General features: G+C 40.6%; 1 protein-coding gene across 1 annotated transcript in view; it reads left to right on the forward strand.

The window, feature by feature from the left end:
* Positions 1 to 6: 6 nt before the first annotated feature.
* The window catches only part of Usp9x (ubiquitin specific peptidase 9, X-linked), a 117565-nt gene continuing 103161 nt past the window's right edge, over positions 7 to 14410 (forward strand). Inside the window, exons 1-2 of the mRNA XM_013026742.1 lie at positions 7 to 66; positions 649 to 748. The gene's annotated coding sequence lies outside the window, so the exon portion shown is untranslated. The remainder of the gene's footprint in view (positions 67 to 648; positions 749 to 14410) is intronic.

The following is a 14410-nucleotide window of genomic DNA, read 5'->3' on the forward strand; positions in this document are numbered from 1 at the left end:
TTTTTTTTTTTTTGGCCTTGCTGGATCCGCCATATTGACGAGGACTGGTCTCCGGGGCTGCGGAAGGTAGTCTCCGCCGCCCCCCGGAGCTGCACCCTTCTCCTCAGCTGGCCCAGTCCTGGGCCTTCTCCCCGTGTCGAGCCCCTCCCGTCTAGCGCAGCTCACGGGCCTCGCGGGAGCCCGCTGCCGCCGCCTCTCTCTCTCTCTCTCTCTTTCTCTCACGGGAGGAGGCGGCTGCTCTATCGCTCGGTCAATCTAGTCAGTGTCGGGTGTGAGCCGCGGCAAAAACGACCAGGCCGGGAGCGGGGACAGGCGGCGACTAGGGGAAGGTGAAACTGCCGCTGTAGGAGGAGGAGGAGGAGGAGCAGGAGGAGGTGACGCAGGAGAAACGCACCGCCCGGAGCCTGACTGGGCTCCGCGAGAGCCCCAGCCTGAGGAGAGAAGGGGGAAGAGGGCCGCCGCCGGCCGCGGGGAGGAGGTGGCGGCTGCGGCCAGGGCCGCTTCAGGGTGGGCAGGGTGAGGAGCGGATTTCTGCTGTCCCTGTGCAGCCTTTTTTTTTTTTTCTTTTCATTTTTCAAGCCCGGAGCCGACACCCCCCCTCCCCCTCCGGCAGCCTCTCGACACACTTTTGTCGCCCGTCTCCCCCAGGTTTGGGATGCGCCCCGGTTAAGGCCTTGTTCTTGAGACCGACTTTTGCTGCCTCCCGCCTCCGCGTGTCCTGGTTCTGAGAAGACGCCCGTGTTGTGCGGTGAGTAGCCAAGCCCCGCCGGGGCGACGCGCCTTTCCGGGGCCACCAGCTGGATGTGGGTGAGAGAAGGAGGACGAGGGGGTGTGCGTGTGTGTGTGTGTGTGTGCGCGCGCGCGGGTGCGTGTGTCTATGGTTCCTTTCTCGGTGGATGCGGGCGGAGAGGGGGGTCCCCGCTCCCCTCCCGCAGCCCTGGCAAGGCGTTTGCGCGCGGGCCTCCCCTCCCCCGATTCCATGGCAAGCCGGTGTCCCGGGAGCGTGTCTGTGTGTTTTGGACTGTAAGGGAAAATGGCTGACGGCTCTGTCCCTCCCCCCTCCCCCTCCCCCTCCTCTCCCCTCCCCTCCCCCTCCCCGTCCTGTCTGGGGCTGAGAAGGGAGGATGGAGTCTCCCGAAGCAGCGAGCAGCGCCCCCCATCCGCACCGCAGGCCTAGCCAGCTCTGAGGCCCGCACCCTGGAGTCTTGTGGCCCGGCGGCACTCAACGCCCCCCCGCCCCCCCCCCCCCCAAAATCCTTCCACTTGACACCAAACGCCATTACTGAGGTGGAGTGATTTGAAGCAGTAGAGCTAGGCCTCGGCTACGCCTGGCCATTAGGCCTGACGACTTGTCCGCCTCCCTCTCCCCCCCCCCAGCCTCCCACGGTAACCCGCAGTTTCGTCGCGGACTCAGGGCCGCTTATCGGCTGTCTCCACCGCCCTCGGCTCCCCCCCCCCCAATCTGCCCGAGGCCACCGAGCCGCGAAAAAATATTTCAACTGTCTGCAAAAACCATTAGCATGGACAAGGCAAATTCGTGAGTGAGAAAAACCTTCGGATTCTAGGCATTTGAGGCTTTACGTCTGATTCGCGGTTTTATTTTTTTCATTCATTGGGAAATATTTCGAGAGTTAAGGAGCAGGTGTATAACGAGGTTTTGTTTCATTGTTTTGTTTTTGTTTTTTGGTATTTGTATGAATTTCTGCAAGGACGAGAATTTATACAGGAATTTGAAGGTGGGTTTTTTGTTTGGTTTGGTTGTTTTTGCTTGTTTTAGGAAATCCTACTTAATTAAACATTTTAGTTTTTGGAAGTTCGATGGTTATAGCATTAATTAAATTTTCACGGTGCACTTTACAGGTGTATATAATTGCTTCAGATTGCCTTTGAATTTAACTGTGACCAAGTTGTCGATTTAGGTTAAATATTCACGCTTTGTTTTTGGAAGCGGGAGGTATTTGTAGCTTTCTTTTTACCTGGAAACCTACAAGTGTCCTAAAATATCATTTGTATAATTTCACTTTTGAGAAAGAATAATTTGGGGTGCATTGGATTAGGAAACTTTACGCAGGTACTTAATCCCCTCTTGAGGCTTGTTGTCTATCCTTAAGGACTGGTTAACTATGACTAGCTTGGCTTTCTTAACTCATCCGTATACTTGAACTTAAAAATAGAGACTACAGGCTCTCCTTTAGATCTCACTTGTCTTCTGATTCACTAGGCTGCCATTTTGGGTTAAAGCAAATAACTTCTATCTTGGAAGATTTAAGTATTAATTATACAAAGATGTTACCATTTGTTTTCTCAAATTTTAAATTTGTGTGCTTTGTCATACTTATAACTTTAACCCTTTGAACTTTATTGTTCCAGTATTTGGGTAGAACGAAAGCCTTCATGAAGTATTTGGAATTGGTGTTCCAAGGGTGAGCTCAAAATGTTTTTGATGGGTTTTTTCCAGTATATTTCGATTTCTTCTATTAAAAAATACAACTTTTGATAATGCAAATTTATTCATTTTTTACAGGAATATTTAACTTTTTGTATTTCTAGTTATCTGATGCTGTTTTCTGCCTTTGTTTTCTGACCTTGGTAATTAAGAGAATTTGTGGAGAGATTAAGCAGAACAGTATATGTGGGAATCTTGAATTCTTTCAGAAAGTAACTTTGAAGGGCAGATCTTACCTTTTCCCACTTACTGGAATCTCTTGTTGGTATTTCACGGTTTTGTTAATATCAGTGGAATGCTCAAGTAGGATTTACTTTTACCTTTTGTCTCAGGATCTTGAAAGACATTTTCTGATATCTGGAGAAGATATATTTAGTGTCTCCTTGGAGATTGTTCTTCTTTGACATGATTTTGTAGTTTTGTAGTTTTAAAAATGGGTGTCTGTCAAGAGTTTGCCAGTTACCTGTTTCTTCATTGGTTGGACACATGCAGGTGGTCTTTCAGCATTTTTTTATTTCAAGAGATATTTTCTAATAGTTTTATGCTTTGGGGATTTTAAACTTTGAAAATGAATATTTAAAGCATTAAAGAAAGTTATTTGAAATATAAAGGAGTGTGTGTTAAAGGTTTAGTCCTTTGTGTTTGGGGCAGTCAACTGGATAGATGTGGTTTATTGATATGCTTGATTTTTTAAATTTTTGTTCTGAAAATATACTTTCATGATAGCCTGCATTTTATGTACTTTACTGCTGATAAGTTTTCTGAATTTTGAAATGTTTTTCGTTCCAAAAACTGAGAAACAAGATTCTAATTTCCTTTTGAGTATTTTAGGAGCTGTATCTTCGAAAGCTCTGTATTATAGTAATATAGAGTCTTAACAGTATTTGGGGAAAGAATTATTGTGTTGGTCTTCAACTCTATGAATTAGAATCATTTGGAGAAATGTTTGTTTGTTTAATCCTTATCTCTGGATCCCAACCACATAGGCTAATCAATTTGGTCTGACACAAGTAATATTTTAAATGCATTCTGTATGATTCAGGCATGCAGTCAAGAGTTGAAACCACTGAGCTATTTTTTTTAACATGTTATTATAGAACTTTCAAGTGGATGAGTAAGAAAATGAATTTTTCCAACTGCTTTCCATTATCACAATTATCATTGACTAAATATTAATTATATGTCAGCACTGGTAAACATTTCCATTTATTGTGTTATGTAGGTAGTATTGTTTCCATTGTACCTAAAAAGGCTGATGTCTGAGTGGTATTTCAACTTTTGTGGGAGTACTGATTACTAGTAAAAAAAAAAAACAACAACTACAATTTGAGAAATACCTTGATTGGTCAATGGAGATATTAAAATTCTGTAGCAAATAGTACTTTGCCAAGCATGAGAGAGAAACAGACAGTATCAGGAATTAGGGTTTGAACTAAAGGCCTTGGCTCTACCAGTTCACACATACCTCCAACCTTTCTTTTTGCTTTAGTTATTTTTCAGATTAGGTCTGTGGCCCTTTCCCTGGGGCTTTTTACACAGGCCAGTTTCCTATAATGATCCTTCTACCTACGGCCTCCTTAGCTGGGCTTATAGGATGTTAACATTTGCATTTTGTAACATACATTTTTTCTAACATTGGTTGACAATGAGTAGTATCACTTATTTGTTGTTTGTGTCTCTTAATCCCTTTGATCCATTCTGCAAAATTGTGTAGGGGGGAGAGAGGAAGTCTACTAGTGAAATCTTACGAACTCTTCTTTTTCTGTGCTGGATCTAGGGCATGTGTATGCCAGAGGGCTCTGTCACTGAGCTGTGTCCCCAAACAAACATTTCCCCACATGATTCTAGGAGCATTTTTAATATAAAAGAAGATTTTCTTATATTTTCTAACACTTTATTGGGGTTCAGATTTTTTTTGTTGAATACAAAGTGATAACCACTTTAACTTACCTAAAATTTATTCTTGAAACATATTAAGATCCATAGCCCTTAACCACCTACTATGTGTGTGTATATGTGTGAGTGAGGGGGGAGGGAGAAAGGATAAGGTTCCATTTATTTTGTTTATTGCACCATTCTAGAGCTTGAACTCAGGGCCTGGGCACTGTCCCTGAACCTTTTTGCTCAAGACTACGATTTAGTGCTCTACCTCTTTGAGCCATGGCTCTATTTCCTTTTTTTTTTTTTAAGCAGACAATGCCGTCTTTATCAAAATACGACAGATTTTTTTGGTAGCTAATTGGAGGTGAGAGTCTCACACCTTTCCTGCTGGTACTGGCTTTGAGTAGCTAGTAGATATGAATCACTAGTGCCCAGTTTCCTCTTAGTTTTGAGACTAGGTGTTAGCTTAGTATGGCCTTGAACTGTTGGGCTCGTGATTCTCCCATATCAGTCAGCCTCTTTCCTAAACACTAGGACTACAGGTATGTGCCACCTGTGCCCAGCTGGGTTTCTAATTTTATTCTCAGTTACTTCCTAACAGTTTCTGCATCAGTTGTACATCAGAAACATTATAGAGTTTGTTTTCAAAATATATTCACCTAGATTTTACTCTAGATTATAGTAGAGTAAGTTTGGCAAAGGAACTGGGCATTCAAACAGGTGAGTCTGAGGTGTAGCTAGAGGGTTTTTTTGTAATTCATTGGAGAGGGTGGGGAGATCTGATAACTTTTGTATTTTTTGTTCTACCACTACCACTCTTGCTTGAGTTTATTTCTGTCATTCATGTTGTCAAAAATCAGATTCAAACATAATGGAAAGTTCAGGCACTAGTTTAATTAGGTATGAAAGACACAGATTACACTCACTTTGCATGCATATATCTCATGTTTTTTACTCCTGAGCACTTTCTCATAATTAGGGTTCCAACTCTAAAACTAATGTTTGAAGTAGAATTTTATTCTGAACTTGTCTCCAGTGAATTCAAATGTCAAGTATACTAAGAATGGATTCTTTTAGAATTCTTGGCATATTGGCTTTAGGAATAGCTGAATTTATATACTGTACTTTTAATTTTTGGCCAGAAATGACATACTCTGGTACATCTTTTTATCCTGTCATTCTTTTTTGTGTTGATGCTCTGTTATTGCTACCCTATTTTCTGTTTTTGTTTTACTCATTTTGTTCAGATGCTTTGATTACTTTTGTCCTCCAAAACCCTGTGCAGTGATACATGCTGGATTGGGTGACTGAGATACTAGTATTACTGAAGCCTAGGAGAACAACAGAACCTGGATAACATAGTGAGATCTGGTCTCAAAAACCTTTTTTTGTTCTGTAAAATCTTCTAAGTTGGTGGCTTCCATCTACTCAAACTGATCATCCTAAGTCTTTGATCTTAACATATAAAAAGACCCAGCACATAGATATGTGATAACTGCTGAATTGATAAGGTTTTTTTGTATACTTAGAATGATTTTTTTTTGCATTTTTGCTAATTCTCTTCACTGTTTTGTCAGTTGACCTGATAATCCTTTTATGATAAATCCTGGAATGGATCTTAGTTCTAGTCAAACTTCTCATTTTTCAGCTGAGGAAAATGGCTCAAAAGATGAGGAAACATGATTAAGGTAGCATGCATACACTACCTTCTTTGTGAACCTATTTTCATACCTAAGAAATCACATTGTGGTTACTAATACTAAATTCTCTTCTCTGGTAATGGTTAAGGATTCTGTTTTTTACCTTTGGGTATTACAGAGCACCTAAAATAATACTGTTTACTACAACTTAATTGATTGCCTGAATGGCAAAAGCTGGAGCTGTAATTTAACTTCAAACTGCTTGTACAGATTTGATGATGCATCATCATTTTGATACTTTACAGTGTATCCTTTTTGTAACTGACAATCACATGAGATTTGAACACATTAGACATGTGTTAGGAATTACGTTTTTGGGTAGTATAGTATGAATTGGGAAGGAAAAAATAGAAGAAAAAGGGAGTAGGGAAAGACCCATTCCTGTCCTTTAGGCCTATTTCCTAACTATTTGACTTGTGGCTATTGAGAGTTACTCAATTTTTTTTGATGTAATGATACTGGAGTTTGACTGGACTGTCCTTATACACTATAGGTAGCTGCTCAACCACTGTAACCACACTCTTCAGATAGGGTGTCATTTTTGGCCTGGCTGGCTTCAAACCTTGATCCTCCGGATCTCTGCCTTCCTGGTAGCTGTGTTCACAGGTGTGAACAACTGCTCCCAGTCTACTTGTTACTAGTTGATACTAAAGAGAGTGAAAGTTGCCAAATGGCATTAGACCCATGGTCTACCTAGTAGAATATTTTGTCTCGGATCAAGATAGTGAAGAAAGATTTGATTGTTCTTTTTGATAGCACCTAGAATTCAGAGCACAGACCACATAATAAATATTTTGGACTTTGTGGGCTAAGAAGGACTTTGGATAAATTTGTATGATGATTAAAAATACTAGTGATAATGGAGTACAATTAAGTGTAATTCAGGTCTAGTGAGAAACAATTTGTTTTGGGGGGAGTAATAAGCCAGTATTTTGCTTAAATGGGGTTTTAACTTAATATTCCCTATCACCAAATTGTGAATAATCCTTTGTGAAATACTGTCTTAGGTATCTGGTGAACTGAACAAAAACAGGAGACTGGATTTGTTCTATAGCTATAGTTTGTTAACTTTAGGTTTAGAGCAGTGATTCTCAAACCTAGAAGGGTTGTTAAAGTAGATTGCTGTATCTACCTCCAGATTTTGATTCAGTAAGTGTGCAGTATGTATGTATTTCTAATACGTTTCCAGATAGAGTACCCCTAGAGAATTACTAATTTAAAGATTAATTCTACCTTTTAAAAAATGTCATACTTTTCTTGGTTTTATTACTATGTAACTGTCTTGAATCTTTTTTTATTGTGAAAATACTGTACAGAGGGGTTACAATTAAATGGGCAAGATAATGAGTACATTTCTTATCAAGCATTGTAGCCTCCCCGGTTCCCCCTCCCAACCCCCCCCCCGCCCCCCCCCCCGTCTTGAATCTTTTGTACTTTTAAGTCTAACAGTTACATTAAGTGTCTACATTATAGTACAATCTGGGTATTGTACTATGTATTAGGTATTGAACCTAGTAACAGGAATACAAAGTAAGAAAAATAGAATTGTACTAGTTAAAGTGAATTTAAAAATCGGTTTCCATGGGCTGGGAAGGTGGCTCAGTGGTAGAGCGCTTACCTTGCATGCATGAGGCCCTGGGTTTGATTCCTCAGCACCACATTAGCAGAAAAAAAACTGGAGTGGTGCTATGGCTCAAGTGGTAGAGCGCTAGACTTGAGCTGAAGAGCTGAGGGACAGTGCCCAGGCCCAGAGTTCAAGCTCCACGACTGGACCCCCAAAAAAATAAAAATCGGTTTCCAGGGCTGGGAAGGTGGCTCAGTGGTAGAGCGCTTGCCTTTGCATGCATGAGGCCCTAGGTTTGATTCCTCAGCACCACATAAGCAGAAAAAGCCAGAAGTGGCAGTATGGCTCAAGCTTTAAGCTGAAGAACTCAGGGACAGCGCCCAGGCCCAGAGTTCAGGCCCCACGCCTAACAAAAAAAAAATGTTTATACAAATACTTCAGAGGTTAGAACCTGTGAAAGAATTAAAGATTTTTTTTTTGCCAGTCCTAAGGCTTGAACTTGGTGCCGTCCCTAAGTCTCTCTGTGCTCAATGTTAGCACTGTACCACTTGAACCACAGCACCACTTCTAGCTTTTTCTGAATAGCTTATTGGAGTTAAGAGTTTTATGAACTTTTCTGTCTGGGCCGGTTTTGAACCAGGTGTGAGCCATCAGCACCCAACTAAGAATTCCATTTTGAAAGCAAGCCAGCAAAATAAGCAAAATTGGAGAAGGGCATTATTAAATTCAATAATATTTCATTAATTTATTGTCTTGAAGGATGTTGTGTATAAATTTTCAAATTTATTTGTATTTAAATATTTAAGCTTGTGTTCAAATAGCTAAGCTATACTTTAATGTTTAATGGAAAGCTTTTGAAAAATTTTATCTGGCCACGAAACTAGTATATTCTGTTTTTTAAAAGATTGGCGCCCAACACTGGTGGCTCATGCCTGTAACCCTAGCTGCTTAGGAGGCTGCGATCTAAGGATCACAATTTAAAGCCAGCACAGGCAGGGAGGTCTCTGTGTGACTGTTATCTTCAATTAACCACCAGAAAGCCAGAAGTAGAGCTGTGGCTCAAGTGGTAGAGCACTAGCCTTGAGCAAAAAGTGCTCAGGGACAGTGCCCATGCCCTGAGTTCAAGCCTTAGGACTGGCACACGCACAAAGAGAAGAAAAAAAGATTGGGGCTGGGTGCTAGTGGTTCAGGCCTGTAATTCTAACTACCCAGGAAGCTGAGATCTGAGGATCACAGTTCTAAAGCTAGGCAGGGCACACAAGTTTTGAGTTCAGGCCCCAGGACTTGAGCCTGCCATTTGAGCTACATGGGAAGCTGGGCGTCAGTGGCTTATACCTGTAATCCTAGCTACTCAGGAGGCTGAGATATGAGTATCGAGGATCAAAGCCAGCCTGGGCAGAAAAGTCTCCAATAAACCACCAGAAAACCGGAAGTGGCACTGTGGCTCAAGTGGTAGAGCGCTCCCCTTGAGCTGAAGGCTCAGGGACAACCCCCAGACCCAGAGTTCAAGGCCTGGAAGTGTGGCTCAAGTGGTAGAGCACCTTGAGTTCAAACCCTAGTACCAAAAAATAGTTCATAAGACTCCATCTCAACAGAAAGCTGGGCATCCCTACTATGGTAGGAATCTTCAATAGCATTGAGGTCCTGGCTCACTTGGACAGAAATCAGGACTCTTATCTCAAAACCAGAATAAAGAGGCTTGGAGGTGTGGCTCAAGTGGTAGAGCACCTTGAGTTCAAACCCTAGTACCAAGAAAAAAAGGAAAAAGTTGAGGTTTATAAGGGGAAAGAAAACAAAACACCTGCTCCACCTTAGCTGGTAAGTCTATTTACATCCTATTATTTGTTTTCATCTTTATTAGGTGGTAGGTGGGGAATTATATATATACTTTCTCCATTTTATTTTAAAACTTGACAAATAAATTAGTTTATCATTAGTGTTTTCTGGAGCCTTTTTTCAAATTACTTTTTGCCTTTATATTGTAATGGGCATTTTAAAGTGAATATTTTTCTCTGACTTTCTGATAATTATTGGGTTAATTCAAAGTTTCTCGTGTGTGTATGTGGTAAGTTTAAGTTAATATATTTTCATGGGCCCTCTGCCTCATGATTTAATCATGTGCCATTTGGTTAGATTTGTTTGTCCTGAGAGCCTCTCCCACCCTTTTTTAGACAAGATCTTCATATATTTATCCAGACTGGTCCTTAACCTCTAGCTTTAAGGAATCCTCCTTCCTCAGCTTCCCAAGTACCTATAAATTACTAGTACATGCTACCATGCTCAGCTAAGAGACATTTTTATGATTCCCTATTTTTTAATGCTGCTTTTATGAATACTCAAAGCACAAAGTTGAGCTTAGTTTTTTACTTTTATTTTTTTTTTTTTGTTTATGTGGTATTGAGAGCTCAAACCAAAGCCTCATGCATGCTAGGCAAGTACTCTATCTCTAAGCCCCACAAAGTTGATTTTAATATTCAAAACTCTCAAAACAAAGTTGACTTTCCAACTTGATTTCTCACCTTTTTTCATCCCCCCTATTTTCCACTTAACTCTCAGTTCTCCATAAGCCCTGCATGTTTTCCCATGGGTCGTTTTGTTTTCTCAATATCCTTTTTAGAGGATTCCTATTCCAGTCATATCATGAACGTGATTTAATTGCTCTGTAGCCTGTTTCATTTTAGGTATCTGTTGCTTTTCATCTTCAATGGCTCTTGAGTTTTACAGGATGGTTTACATGTATACTAAAAGGCTTTAGATTCTTTTTAGCTGTCTTTTTCTGGTTTTCATTGTTGTTAGTCATTTTTTCAGTCTCTTTTGTTGTTGGTGGTGGTAGTGGTCATGCAGCTTGAACTCAGGGCCTAGACGCTGTCCCTGAGCTTTTTTTGGTCAAGGCTAGCACTCTGCCACTTTGAGCCACAGCACCACTTTGGTATTCTGGTAGTTAATTGGAGATAAGAGTCTCACAGACTTTCTGCCTGGGCTGGCTTCTAACTGCAACCCTCAGATCTCAGTAGTTAGGATCCTGACTAGGATTATAGGCATGAGGCACTGGTACCTGTCTCTGTTTCTTTCTTAGTTACTGTGCTGTGGGTTGGGAAATGTGATGACATTGTGTCTTATAGTTTAGTATAACGAGTGAGAGTCTTGTGAAATGTGATGACTTTGTGTCTTATAGTTTAGTATAACGAGTGAGAGTCCTGTATGAGAACTTCAATGAGCTCTGTTTCCTGTTCTGTACCTTTTACCCATAATCGTGGCCTGTGATGTATGTGAAATCTCAATTTTCATATACATATGTTAGCAGCCCTAAATCTCCTTTCCTTAAAGTTCAAACTTACTGTTCATTAGCTGATGGAAGTCCCTCCCTCCCTCCCTTTCTCCCTCCTTTCCTTCTTTCCTTCCTTTACTTAATAATAGTTGTAATAGCCAGGCACTGGTGGCTCATGCCTATAATCCTAGCTACTCAGAAGGCCTAGATCTGAGGATCGAGGTTTGAAGCCAGTCTAAACAGAAAAGTTCGTGAGACTCTTGATCTCCAATAAACTACTCAGGAAAGGCTGGAAGTGGCACTGTGGCTCAAGTGGTAGAGTGCTAGTCTTGAGCAAAAGAAGCTCAGAGACAAGCACCCAGGCCCTGAGTTCAAGCCCCAGGACCAGCAACAACAATAAAAAAATAGTTGTAATCATTTCCTTTCTTCCTATTTTGAAAGGGTTATTTTGGTTTTTATTTTTGTTTTTGTCCATCATGGGGCTTGAACTCAGGGCCTGGGTGCTGATTCTTTTGCTCAAGTCTTCAGCTCTACGACTTTGAGCTACTGTACCACTTCTGGTTTTCTAACGGTTGATTGGAGATAAAGAGTCTCACGGACTTGAGCTGGCTTTGAACCACAGTCCTCAGATCTCAGAGTTCTGAGTAGCTAGGGTTACAAATGTGAGCCACAAGTGCCCAACTTGAAGGCTTTATTGTTGATTTTAAACAATGTTCAGAAATGGCACTGTGGTTCAAGTGGTAGAGCGCTAGCCTTGAGCTGAAGAGCTCAGGGACAGCGCCCAGGTCCAGAGTCCCACGACTGACAAAAAAAACCACACACACACACAATGTTCATATTTTAAGTGCAAATGGGGTAATCAGTGGAAAGGTATTGGAATTGGTGTCTTGGGTCCTCAAAACTTTTAGTCTGGGGGCTCAGAAGTTGGCTCAGTGGTAGAGTGCTTGCCTTGCATGTATAAGGCCCTGGTTTCGACTCCTCAGCACCACATAAGCAGGAAAAAGAAGCCGGAAGTGGTGCTCAGCTCAAGTGGTAGAGTGCTAGCCTTGAGCTGAAGAGCCGAGGGACAGCGCCCAGGCCCAGAGTTCAGGCCCCACGACTGGACCAAAAAAACCCCAAAAACTTTTAGTCTGTAAAATGAGATAATTTAAGGTTTGCTCTTTTGTCTTTAAGTCCTTAAATTTTTATAATTATTTTTATTACTGTCTTTACTTATACAAATGGGTTTCAGTTGAGCAAGTCAGATTACGAGTAAATTGCATCAGTATCCCACTTTCCATCTTAATCCCATCCGCATTCTTAAGTTACCATTTTCACGTTAGTCCTTACATTTTTATCTTTACCCTAGAGATATGTGAAAGAACTGGAGTCTAGAGAAGAAAAGAAAACAAAAGGTAAAAATTGTTTGATGAGTTTAGAAGTTGTTAGGTTGACAAGTATATGGAGGGGTAATCCAACAACATGAGTGTTTCTTCCTCCCCATTTCTGAGCATGTGTGGAATCAGAAGAGGGCTTTATTTTTGTTAGAATCCTGACTTGATTGTGGTTGATAAACAACTTATAATGTAAATTTAGGGACCATAGACTTGGTAGTATGGAGTATAATTTCTTTATTGACATAGCAGCTTAGAGCTTGGTTAATTTTTTTTCATCCTGAAATCTAGTTTAAGCATTAAGAGCATCATTGCTCCTAAAATGAAGTGTAGTCTGATACGGAAAATAATATGGGGAGTTATTTTTTTAATTGAAGATGAAACTACACAAGTAAATAGTAGCAGTGATTTTTGTAGTATAAATGATTCAGAGAAAATAGTGGTAGCTCATTTTTATTACTATAAGAGAACTAGCAAAAGCTCAATGGGGTTTTTTTTTTTTGTGGCGGGGTACCAGTACTAGGGCCTGAGTGCTTTCCCTTAGCTGTCCCAAAGCTAGTGCTCTACCACTTGCACCACAGTTCCACTTCTAGCTTTTTGGTATTTAATTGGAGACCAGTTTCATGGACTTTCCTGCCTGTACTGACTTCACAGTGATCCTGAGATCTCAGCCTCCTGAGTAGCTAGGATTACAGGTGTGAGCCACCAGTTCCTATCTTGTTTAGTGATTTTTAGTTTGCTTAATCCAGCATTCTCAAACTTCATGACCTTGGGACCCCTTTATACTTTTAGATTAAGGACAAAGAACTTTATTTACATGGAGATTATCAGTCAATATTTACTATGTTGAATTTTTTTAAAATTTTTATTATTCTAGAAGGTTCCTTCATGACTCTGTCTTGCTCTATGGCCAGAAAACAAATATTCTAACCTCTATACTTGCTTCTGAACTTCATATGAATACTGTATACTTCTAGACCTGGCTGTTTTTACTTATGTGAGTCACTAATTTCTTATTCATCACTGTGTAGAATTCTATTGTATCATTTACCATTCTCTTGTATATAATTAAAACATGTATTTTGGACTACCTGGATGATTATCTCATAATTGAGAACTTCCATCCCTTTTCAATATTTATGTTAGCTATATGTTTTTAATAGCAATCAGTTGTACCATTTGATTGTAGGATAATGAGAATAACAGAGGCAGACTTGACACATGAATGATGTGTTGGTGCCAAGGGCAAATTATGTCATAGCACACCATGTGTACAAAATGGTGTAGTAATTGGATTAAGAGAGCTAAGTCTATTACATGGCATATGGTAGTGGCATAAGAACTACATGCTATCCATATGAATATTAGCAATTTTGTTTTTATTCTGTTCATAAATTTGTCCTGGTTTTATAGTTACGTAAGAGCAATAAACATAAGGACTTTAATCTTTGTTTAATATCTGCATATATTTTAGCAACATTAAAGGTAGTTAATTTAGCTTTAAAATTTTTGTTAAGGTAGAACCAGCCTGGAATTGTTGATAGAAACCTGGCACTTGGAGTTGAATAATTAGAACTGGTACTACAATTCCATACTTACTGGTCTGTTTTGTTTCTATTTTTATATTAAGTGGAAAAGATCCTTATATTTCTACCAAATTGGTGGTTTATTTGTATAGTCTTTGATTGAACAATTAGATTGGGTAATTTTGATATTATCCTGCTTTTTTGTCATTGTTCTTGTTTTTTGTTTTGTAGTACTGAGATTTGAACTTAGAGTTTCATTTTTACTAGGCAAGCACTCTACTGCTTATCCATGCTTCCAGCCCTGTTTTATGCCTATACTGGGGTTTGAACACTGGGCCTGGGTGCTTTCCCTTAGTTTTTCTGGTCAATGCTGGCCTCTACCACTTGAACTACAGCTCTACTTCTGGCTTTTTGGTGATGTATTGGAGTTAAGAGTCTCATGGACTTTCCTCCCTCACTAGCATCAAGCCACAATCCTGAGGGGCTGGGAAGGTGGCTCAGTGGTAGAGCGCTTGCCTTGCATGCATGAGGCCCTGGGTTCGATTCCTCAGCACCACATATGCAAAAAGAAAAAAGCCAGAAGTGGCGCTGTAGCTCAAGTGGTAGAGTGCTAGACTTGAGCTGAAGAGCTGAGGGACAGTGCCCAGGCCCA

This window comes from Dipodomys ordii, unplaced genomic scaffold (assembly GCF_000151885.1).
Source record: "Dipodomys ordii isolate 6190 unplaced genomic scaffold, Dord_2.0 Scaffold96, whole genome shotgun sequence".
In the NCBI taxonomy this organism is placed as follows: Eukaryota; Metazoa; Chordata; class Mammalia; order Rodentia; family Heteromyidae; genus Dipodomys; species Dipodomys ordii.